Here is an 11,310-nt window from a genome sequence, read left to right on the forward strand (position 1 = left end):
TCTTGCATGGGAACACCAGCAAGAAAAGCTTTGGAGGCAGCCATGCTCCGGGTAGAGTGAGCTCTGACCCCTAAAGGAGGAGGAAGGTCAGAGGCCTCATAAGCAGAACAAATAGCGTCCACTATCCAGCGGCTTAGAGTTTGTTTAGAAGCAGGGAGGCCCCTTTTTGGGGGGCCATAACAGACAAACAGTTGGTCTGACTTCCTCCACCTGGCAGCTCTGTGGACGTATGTGTCCAGTGCTCGCACCGGACACATACAATTAAGCTTCTGCTGGTCAGAGTCCCGAAAGGGAGGAGGACAAAAGGCCTGAAGTACGACAGGCCGTGGGTGTCGAGGAGGGGACCTTAGGGACATAACCCGGACGAGGGTAAAGGAAGGCTTTTGAAAGGCCTGGAGCGAAATCCAGGAAGGAAGGGGCCACAGAGAGGGCCTGGAGATCCCCAACTCTCTTCAGGGAGGAAAGGGCAAGAAGAAGGACAGTTTTTATAGAAAGAAATCTGTCAGAAATTTCCTCAACAGGCTCGAAGGGAGGCCTGCAGAGAGCCTCTAACACCACGGACAGGTCCCAAGTAGGGACACGGGGACGTACCGGAGGCCTCAGCCTCAGTGCACCGCGGAGGAAATGTGTAACAAGGGGGTTCTTACCCACAGAAAGACCACCAAGAGGGGCGTGGTAGGCCGCAATGGCCGCCACGTAAACCTTCAAGGTGGAGTGGGTTAACCCTGCGGATAGCCTATCCTGCAGGAACTCCAGCACTGAACCAACTGGGCAGTTAACTGGGTCTTGCTGGCGGCGTCCGCACCAAGAAGTGAAAAGCTTCCACTTCAAGGCGTACAGTTTCCTCGTAGAGGGAGCTCTAGATTGGAGGATGGTCTCAACAACCTCGGTTGAGAGACCGGAAGCTAAGAGGTGTGCCCCCTCAGAGGCCACACCCAAAGCTTCCACAGCTCCGGCCGGGGGTGAAGAATGGAGCCCCCTGCCTGTGAGAGGAGATCTCTCCTGACGGGAATCTCCCAGGGAGAGCCGTCGAGGAGAGAAATCAGGTCCGAGAACCATACTCGGCCCGGCCAGAACGGGGCTACTAGAAGAAGGGACACCCCGTCCCGGCGCACTCTCTCTAGAACTCCCGGGAGCAGAGCGATCGGGGGAAAGGCGTACAGACGAAGCCTCGGCCACGTCTGTACCATGGCATCCAGCCCCAGGGGAGCTGGATGAACTAGAGAGTACCAGAGGGGACATTGCGTGTTCTCCCTCGTGGCAAAAAGATCCACCTGGGCTGGACCAAACACTCTCCAGATCTGCTTCACCACCTCGGGGTGAAGCATCCATTCCCCGGGCCTCGGCCCGCTCTCTCGACAGGATGTCTGCTCCCAAGTTGAGATGCCCAGGAACATAAACTGCTCTCAGCGAGAGGAGTTTGTCCTGGGACCACACAAGGATCTGGTGCGCCAGCTTGTACAAGGGGCGCGAACGCAGACCTCCCTGGTGGTTGATGTAAGAGACCACCGAGGTGTTGTCGGTGCGGACCAACACATGGCGGTCTCTTAGGTCCGGGAGAAAGTGTTTCAGAGCCCGAAACACGGCCAGCATCTCCAGGCAATTTATGTGCCACGTGAGTTGGCGACCGCTCCACAGACCGCGGGCAGGGTGGCCACTCATGACCGCTCCCCAACCGGTGAGGGATGCGTCCGTCGCTAGCGTTACGCGGCGACAAGGAGCTCCCAGCACCGGGCCCTGAGACAAGAACCAAGGCTTCCTCCACATGTCCAGGGCACGTAGGCAACGCCGCGTGACCCTGATCATGCGAAGTGGGTTTCCCCTCGGGGAGAACCCCCTGGTCTTGAGCCACCACTGTAGGGGTCTCATGTACAGCAGGCCAAAAGGTATCACGTTGGACGCTGCTGCCATCAGACCCAGCAGTTGCTGGAACTGCTTCACAGTGAGTGACCGGCCTTCCTTCACTCTCTTGACTGCAGTGAGGATCGACTCGATCCGAGCAGGAGACAAACGTGCCTGCATCGTGGTCGAATCCCACACCACGCCCAGATAAGTGGTCCTCTGTAGTGGAGAAAGCACACTTTTCTTGGCGTTCAGTCTCAACCCCAGCGCCTTCATGTGAGCGAGAACGACATCTCGATGCCGAACTGCCACCATCTCCGACTGGGCTAGGATCAGCCAGTCGTCGATGTAGTTGAGTATGCGGATGCCCTGGAGTCGCAGAGGAGCCAGAGCTGCATCCACACACTTCGTAAAAGTGCGGGGGGAGAGTGCTAGGCCGAACGGAAGAACCCGATATTGGTAAGCTTCGCCCCTGAAAGCAAACCTCAGGAACTTCCTGTGTTGAGGAAGGATGGAGACGTGAAAATATGCGTCTTTTAGATCTATCGTGACAAACCAGTCCTCGGACCTGATCTGAGACACGACTTGCTTGATGGTGAGCATCTTGAACTTCAGTCGCTTGACTGAGCGGTTCAGCAGACGCAGATCTAAAATGGGACGCAGGCCCCCATCCTTCTTCGGAACAATGAAGTACCGGCTGTAGAACCCGGACTCTCTTTCGTGAGGAGGGACCACCTCGATGGCCTCCTTCCTCAGGAGAGTAGCTACTTCCTGTTCCATTACCAGACCCTGCTCGGGGCCCACCAGCGTGGGAGAGACCCCGTTGAACGGCGGAGGTAGTGCCCGAACTGAATGCGACCTCGCTCTACAGTTGCAGGACCCAAGCAGACACATTGGGCAGTTTTCCACGCTGCCAAATGATCTACTAAGGGAACCAGCCTCTCGAGGCTGGCCTCTGGTGTTATGTGGGCCGCTGGAACGGTGTCCTGAAACGGTTGCCCGGCAGGAAGCACCTGAACCAGCGGTCCCAGAGACCCCCGTGGGGGTGGCGAGCTCCCCAGCCCCTACGTTGCCGGGCGGGAAAAACTGGGGTGAATGCTCCCTGAAACCGCCGCTGCCCCTGAAGCACCGGCAGGGTTGGCAGAACGATCTCCTCAGTACATTTTTTAGACATACTGTCTCAAAAGAAAAGTGGCGGTGTGACTAGCAGCCAAAAAGATGGGCTGCAGCACAGACACAACACAGAGCGCTGCTGAAAGACGAGAAGACCTGACGCTCGTTCTGGCGCACGTGCTTTTATGATCTGGGCTCAGCCTGGGAGGTCCCGCCTATGAGCGCTTAGTTCTTTCACTGTCTGAAAAGTGCAAACTAGCAGCCAAAAGAGACAGCACAGACACAACACAGAGCGCTGCTGAAAGACTGAAAGCTGTCGATCGTTCTGGCTCACGTTCCTGAAGGGGTCAGTGAAACCTTCAAACCTACAGGATTTAAAGGCTTAAGCTTTTCAGATAAATGAAACCTTAAAAAAAAAAAAAACGTTTTTGCAAAAAAAAAAAAAAAAAAAAAAAAAAAAAAAAAGAAAATTGAGCCTGATTTTAATCCAAACACATGCATATGCATACAGTTTCATAAATACGTAATAAATATGAAAAAATCTAAATATGATATAAATGCACTGTTCTCCACCCCATCACTCAAATTTAACTTCGTTAAGTCCAGAAAAAAGCCAATATGACATTTTCCAGCACAAATATCTTAAATGTTATAATGCACTTCTATGGGAGTGTGTATGCCATGTGTGTGTGTTTGTGTGTGTCTGTGTGCCTGTGTGTGTGGGGGGGAGTTTTTTCTGCATGGGGGTCATTCTGTGGTCTCAGACCTTTGTTCTGGTATGCATCTTTTTTGGATTGTGTCAGATTTACTATAGTTAAAAAAAAAAAAAAATGGGAATGGGATTTTGAAAATCCCATTCATTGAAAATCCCATTAATTGAAGAAAACTTACAAGTATACTTGCAGTATGAAACTACTAAACTAGTAGTTTACTGAGACTATACATCACAGTGTACTAAAATGCTACAAGTATTTAATTAGTAAACTATCAGTATAAGTTCACTTTTAGTATAGCTGTAGTACAAACTAAAAACTTAGATATACAATATACTTAAAAGTATACTTTTATAAACTAGAATGTTAGCCAATTTAGTCCCAAGCAGTACTGAAATAGTACATTTCCAAGTATACTACTAGTACACTGATATGTGTATACTTCAGGTTTATTTTATTAAGTATACTTAAGTAAAGTTCAAGTACATTTTTAAGTATACTTTATGTAGTAAGTATACAAATATGAGTGTACTAGTAGTATACTTTTAAGTGTACAATTTCAATACTCATTGGGACTAAACTGGCCCCGTTTTTCTAGTAAAAGTATACTTTTAAGTATACTTTAAGTATAACAGAAGTAAACTTTGAGTACACAACTAGTTCACATCTATGTTTTTAGTTTGTACCGCAAGTATACTAAAAGTAAACTTATAGGTATACTGATAGTTTACTAATTAAATACTTTTTTAGGCATTTTAGTACACTTTGATGTATAGTGGCAGTTAACTACTAGTTTAATAATTTTATACTGCAAGTATACTCATAAGATTTTTTTAAGTGAACTTTACATCATACTACTATGTCCCTATTTAGGTATTAATTTGTATATACTTTGTTATATAAATATCTGAACGTACAAAACATCAAAAGAAAGAACAGGGTATCTACTTGTAAACAAAAACATTTTATTCTAGCATCATGCATTCCTTTTTTATAAACACTTGAATGTGGGCAAGTTCCATAAATAAAAAATAAATAACTAAATAAACAAAAAGCTAAAATAAAAAAGACTATTCATGATAATCAAAATGTAGATGGAGTTGATCAACACTCCAAAGCTTGACAATCATTATTACCTCTTCATGGGTCGACATTTTATTCCACAACGTCACACAGTTTCACATATCTATGCTTTTCATGCTGTTTTACGTCTGACGATTGTGTTAGATTACACATGGAAGCGTTTAGTTTTCTTGTTAGTTTTCCTGTACAGAAGACGTGCAATATCGCCCCTAACGTATAGCAATGAAAACACGGATTCTCAGAGCACAAGTAAAAAGCAGTCAACATTTGAAATGGATCAAAACCTTTCATCAAATTTGTCCTAAAACCAAAACAATATCCATTCTTGTCTTAGGACAATTTTGATTGAACTTTTTTGATCCACTTCAAATGTTGACTACTGTAGCTCAAATATACATAGACTTTATAAATCAAATATACTTAAATGTCATTTTAAGTATATTTCTGAGAAGTATACAAAATATTTCTGAAAAGCACATAAAAAATAGACTGAAAGTGTACTTTCCTATTTTTTAGTTTAAAAGAAGTATACTAAAAGCATACTTGAATAAACTTCTTTTTCGTAAGGGTTACTACATAAAGTATACTTAAAAATATACTTGAACTTAAGTATACTTAATAAAATAAACTTGAAGTATAGTATTGTTTGGTAAGGGTTCTCCTGAGAAGTACATAAAAAGTAGACTGAAAGTATACTTTCCTATTTTAGTTTAAAAGAAGTATACTAATAGCACACTTGTATAAACTAAGTAAACATAATCCACCCACCCAGTTTACTTTGCGCATGTTTTCTGCTGATGCCAAGCAGGTTGCATGCTACCAAATCAACTAATATAGCCTAATAACAATTTAGGCATTGTTTTAGCAACCTCAAAATGAAATTTAAAGGCTAAATTGAACCCCCTGATGTCACACTGATTATTTTACAGACCTCCTTGCTACGTTTCTGGACGTTGATTGAGTTAATTACATTGCTGTCTATGGGAAGGTCGCGTTTGGAACGACGTTTGGCAAATGGCAATTCAAGCTTTGGACAGTGGTTAAAATAGAATAAAACACAGATAAATGAAACACATTTCAAAGGTTTGAAAAGATTTAGATGAGAGTCTTACCATTCATTTGACGTATAATCAGGATGACAGTCACCACACCGATCAAAATGATCAAAGAAACGACGACTGCAATGATTAATTCTGTGTTTGAATCTGAAGATAAGACAAAAGGGTTATTAAAAGTGACTGACGTGATAGCCACTGTTTGGTAACCCATACTCAGAATTGGTGCTTTCCATTTAACCCATCCAAGTGCACACAAACAGCACTAAGCATTGACCACACACCCAGCTATTTCCAATGCAAGAAATAAATGTTCCCGCAGTTCCCGCTGCGGTCTTACCATGAAACAGATCTCTCACATAGACTGGGTCACTGGTCTCCTCACTCACTTCATTCTTCAGTGTGCAGGAGTAGTGGTCTTCTAGGTTAGTGCTCTCAGTCACCGCTATTTTCCTCTCATTAGGATACAGTTCCTGAACATTTTCTCCATCGCAGTATTTCCAGATAATTGTACTTTGAGAAGAAGATTCACCCTCACAGCTCAAGGAACATTCACGAACATCTCCCAACGAGCACTCTTCCGTAATATGAGGTTTGCTGACAGGTTCTATTAATTAGGATCAATAAATATTTTTTAGAAAATATTCTATTCAATATTAATTAATAATATTATTATAAATATTATTGTTGTTTATTATTGTTTCATTTCTAAAGCTAATAAATATATTGTTAAAGAAAAAGAACAAACAAATCGATGTTATCACATGTGCAAAAATGAAATAAAATAATGTCACAATTATAATTGACACAGATGTGCATACTGCAATCAGATGTATCTGAAACTACAGTACATTAACTCACCCATAACAGTCAGGGTGAATTTTTTTCTTTGCTCTTTGCTGTTGATGTCGACAGTATAAGTTCCGCTGTGTTTGAGCTGCAGATTTTTTAAGTTAAGATTTCCAGTGCTTTTGTCTAGACTTGCGTGGGATCTGAATTTGGCGTTGGGAATGTCAGTGCTGTCCTCCTCCCTGTCCCATTCAATGACTTTCACAACAACTCCAGCATTGTCTCTGTGTTTCCATATAATGCTGGTGGTACTAGGAGCAACAGATCCAGTCATTATAGCGAAAGTAGCTTCGCTATTCACCGCTTTTGTCACATGATCTCCTGTAAATAAGACAATCAAGGAGTGATTTGACATCACAGAAATTATAATGGCAGCAGAAAACTTATCTGATAGCAGTCTACCGTAAATTATTAGCCTAGGCTACATTTATTTGTGTGTTTATTTCCAAAACAACGTAAAAGTACTTGGAACCTGAGTTCAACATATATTCATCAGTTTTATTTTATATTTTATACTTTTGTACTTTAAATTTATGATTTAATATGTTCAGTTTCATTCAAAGTGGTTCAAAATGTGCATAGGTCTGCTGGTTGTAATTTCAGACCACTTTGATTTTATTCAAAACTCTGTAGGGGTCAAAATGATCAATTTTTCTTTTATGCCAAATAGGATATTAAGTCCTACTGTAAATAATACAAAACTTAATTTTTGATTAATATGCATTCCTAAAAACTTAATTTGGGCAATTTAAAGGCGATTTTTTTCAGTATTTTGAGTTCTTTTTTTTTTTTTTTTTGTTGTACCCTCCAGATTTCCAACTACTCGTATCTCGACCAAATATTGTAACAAACTATACATCAATGGAAAGCCTATTATATACAATTTTAAAAAAACTGAACCTTGTGGCTGGTTTTGGGTCACATATTAATTCAGCAATAACTATTTATCAAAGTAAGATTATAATATAAGCATCACAGAACTACGCATTTATACAAACGGCTTAATTTACCTACCTGAAACAGATTCACAGATTATCAAGATCCATATAAAATGACAACGTCTGAAGAACATCATCTTACTGCTTTTCTTCTCTTTGCTTCTCAATAATCTACCGAGGCATCTGTGAGTTTGCTGGACACTTGACAGTGCGCTATTGTCTTGAGTGTGTAGGTTGGGTTGAGCGATCGTGTCTGTTTGTGCCTTCTTGTGCAGACAGGAAAACTGAATGTGACATGAACAGAAAATCCAGAAAAACCTCTGCTTGTTCCTATTATGTGACAAACTTCATTTCGGGAAAAATGGTTTGTGAACCTTTATTATCCCAAATTATTTGAATTTCTGTGAAAATGATACAAAATCAGATTTTTTTTTTTTCAACCAGAGCTTACACGGATCTCTGAAGTTTAGTAAATCATGCTGCTTATCCTCTAAACTAGCATTTGTGATATTATACTAATAAATTATCATAATAATAAATGCACTGGTTTATATAGCTCTACCGATTTAAATTTTTGTTAGTGGCTAATAATTTGGAAGACTTGCAAAGTAAAACAGTTTACTTCCCTTCGGCAAATTAAAATAATCTGCGTGGTATTTTAAAAGTTGCCCAGAAGATGGCAGTATTGTTTGAAATTTAAATTGCCATGGAATTGTGTTTGTTAAAAAACCACAAGGTCACTGGCATATAAATTATATTTTTAATTTTATTTTATTGATATATTGTTTTATAAATTTTTATCATAAAAAATGTAAAGCAATATGCCAAAGCATGACACAGACAAATGTGGAAAGTATGATTTACCAGCTCAGCATATTAAATGAACACACAATTTGCTTTAATTTTCCATTTTTAAAAAATTTTCAATTTTTTGAAATTGAGATTTATCCATCATCTGAACGCTGAATATATATGCTTTCCATTGATGAGTTGTTTGTTAGAATAGGACAATATTTGTCCGAGATACAGCTATTAGAATATCTGGAATCTGAAGGTGCAAAATAAATAAATAAATAAATAAAAATATTGAGAAAATCACCTTTAAAGTTGTCCAAATGAAGTTCTTAGCAATGCATTTAAGCAAGAAACATCTCATGGATGCTCTGGGATCGCATCCTCAGTGATGTATCCTGGGATCATTGGGTGTTTCGGGTCTCACAACATCATACACCCTCTCCCAGGTGACCCAGCCGGGGTAGATCAAGCCCCGAATTGCGTCCCAGTAGCAGTCCACGGATCAGCCCTCTTTATCCTAAAAAAAGCCACCTTGTGGCCTTCTCTGCAGCTTCGCTTGCGGATCGAATGGCCCTCTTCTTTGCCACCCCTGTAACGCCCAACCGATCGAGGGCTTTACACAGTGAACGTCCTGTGAGGCCACTACAGCCAACTTCTGTGGGCTCATAGATGGTTCTCCAGCCTCTCTCCCTGCACTCCTCCACCAGTTCCTGGTACTTAGTGCGTTTCCTCTCATTGGCTTCCTCAATACGCTCTTCCCAGGGCATCGTAAGTTCCAGCATGATTAGCTGTTTTGAAACCTCAGAGGTAATTATCATGTCTGGGCGGAGACTTGTTGTTACAATGTGCTGAGGGAACCTCAGTTGTTTTCCCAGGTCGACCTGTAGCTGCCAGTCCAAGGCTTTGTGGAGGAGGCCTGTTGTTAATTGTGGGCGCACCTGGGGTTTCTCTCCAGCTTTAATGAAGGGGATTGCCTTTTTTGAAGCTTGATGGTGCTTACTAGTGCTTATGGCTGAGGCTAAACTCTCAGCAATTGCCTTAAGCACCTGGTCATGGCGCCAACGATAGCGACCATCAGCCAGAGCCTTTGGGCAGCTGCTGAGGAGATGTTCTAAAGAGCCTCTTCCAGAGCAAAGAAGGCAGGAAGGTGTCTCACTCTTCCCCCAGACATGGAGGTTCGCTGGGGTTGGCAGGACATCATAGACAGCTTGTACCAGGAAACGGACCCGATGAAAATCCGCCTGCAAGATATTTGCCCAGGTAATCCTGCGCTGCAGTGTACTCTCCCACCTAGTCCACGCTCCCTGCTGCCGGAGTCCCACCGCCCTGCTCACTCGCTCTTCCTCCACGCCTGCTCGAACCTCTTCCTGGAGTAGATGGTGTCTTTCCTTGCCACGGGCCTGGCTAATCAAGGTCTTTGGAAAATAGCCCAAGCCCACTCTGCCTGTCGCCACAGTGCCCACCAAAGCCTTTTGTCTCAAGCGTGACTCTGCCAACTCCACTGCTTTCCCAGCATTCCATTTCCTTCCTGTCCTCACCTCAATGCTGGCTGATGACACCTTGCAGTCCCTGGAGTCCCTGTACTGTAGAGCTTCTCTGGTGCTGATGAGACTGCGTGGAAGGCCCAGCCACTTCCGAAGAAAGCCACTGATCTTTCTTTCTAGGGACTCAACTGTTGTCATTGGGACTCCATAGACCAGCAAGGGCCACAAGACTCGGGGCAGAATGGAGTGCTAGTAGATCCAGGCTTTAAATCTACCAGGCAGGCCTGACTTATCAACCTTGGTAAGCCAAGCTCCAAGTTCTTCGATGGACTTCTGGATGGCAGCAGCGTCTTTCAGGCTGGAGTCAAAGAGCTTCCCCAAACTCTTGACAGGTTGCTCCGTGATAGTTGGGATGACAGTTCATGAGATGGAAAAACGGAACTTGTCAACCACTTTCCCCTTCTTCAGCACCATTGACCTTGACTTGGAGGGCTTAAAACACATTCTAGCCCAGGCAATGAGTCTCTCTAGCCCTTGTAAGATCCACCTGCTCCCTGGGACCGATGTCGTTGTGATGCATATTACATTTTATAACTATAAAGCACCTTTTGTGGATTGGAGAAGTTCCATGAATGTTGAATGTTCATGTAATCACTGGCAAAAAGAACTCTTAAAGCACATATTCTGAAGAATTCACAACAGAACCAGTAGCCCTTGTGTCCCCTATAATCTTATTATTTATCTATATATTCCACTTTCTGTTAAAGATGATGCGAACAAGCTCTCATTGCAGCAGTTTGCATGTAAACGTCATTAGTTTTGCATTTAAAAATGGCCAAAAGTTTCCACTGTAAAAGGGCATGTGTTGCCTTTAGGAGATATTTCTACCTGACTCTTGAGTGACAAGTGAATTTAGATGCTCTTACATAAAGTACTTTTTTAAGTTAACTGAAAAATCATGATTTTCAGCTGTTATTTTGGTATAAAATAACACAATATGCATGACACTGAGGATTAATGTGGATTAGTATCCTTAATATATTTATTACATTGTAATGTTTGATCCCAATAACAAATTATATTAAGGCCAACAGTAAAATCCCTAAAATTAAGGAAAAAAGAGCCAATACACTTTAGTCTACTAACACATCTTTACAAAATGAAATCACAACTTACCAGAGAGCGCAGCAAAGCCACAGAGGAATAAAAATAAGAGACTGTATTTGCAGCTCATTGCTCTTCTGAAAACAGCAAATGTTCCTGAACCTCTTGACAATCAACTGGAGGAAACTGACAGAATTTCCTGTGAACTTGGCCAGCTATTTTTATCTCAAACCTGTGGACTAGAAAGCTGGCAAGCACTTATTTAAAAATTATTTTGAATGATGTAGGTTGATAGAAAAAGCATATAGAAAGGCTTGTTTTGAGTGTGATGTAT

The 11,310-nt window shown here is 42.4% G+C and overlaps 1 pseudogene; it reads right to left on the bottom strand.

Annotated features, from left to right (window-relative positions):
* Window positions 1–8,853: 8,853 nt before the first annotated feature.
* Window positions 8,854–10,442, bottom strand: LOC127160251 (uncharacterized; annotated as a pseudogene).
* Between the last annotated feature and the right edge of the window lie 868 nt (window positions 10,443–11,310).

Source organism: Labeo rohita, unplaced genomic scaffold (genome assembly GCF_022985175.1).
Source record: "Labeo rohita strain BAU-BD-2019 unplaced genomic scaffold, IGBB_LRoh.1.0 scaffold_304, whole genome shotgun sequence".
NCBI lineage: Eukaryota > Metazoa > Chordata > Actinopteri > Cypriniformes > Cyprinidae > Labeo > Labeo rohita.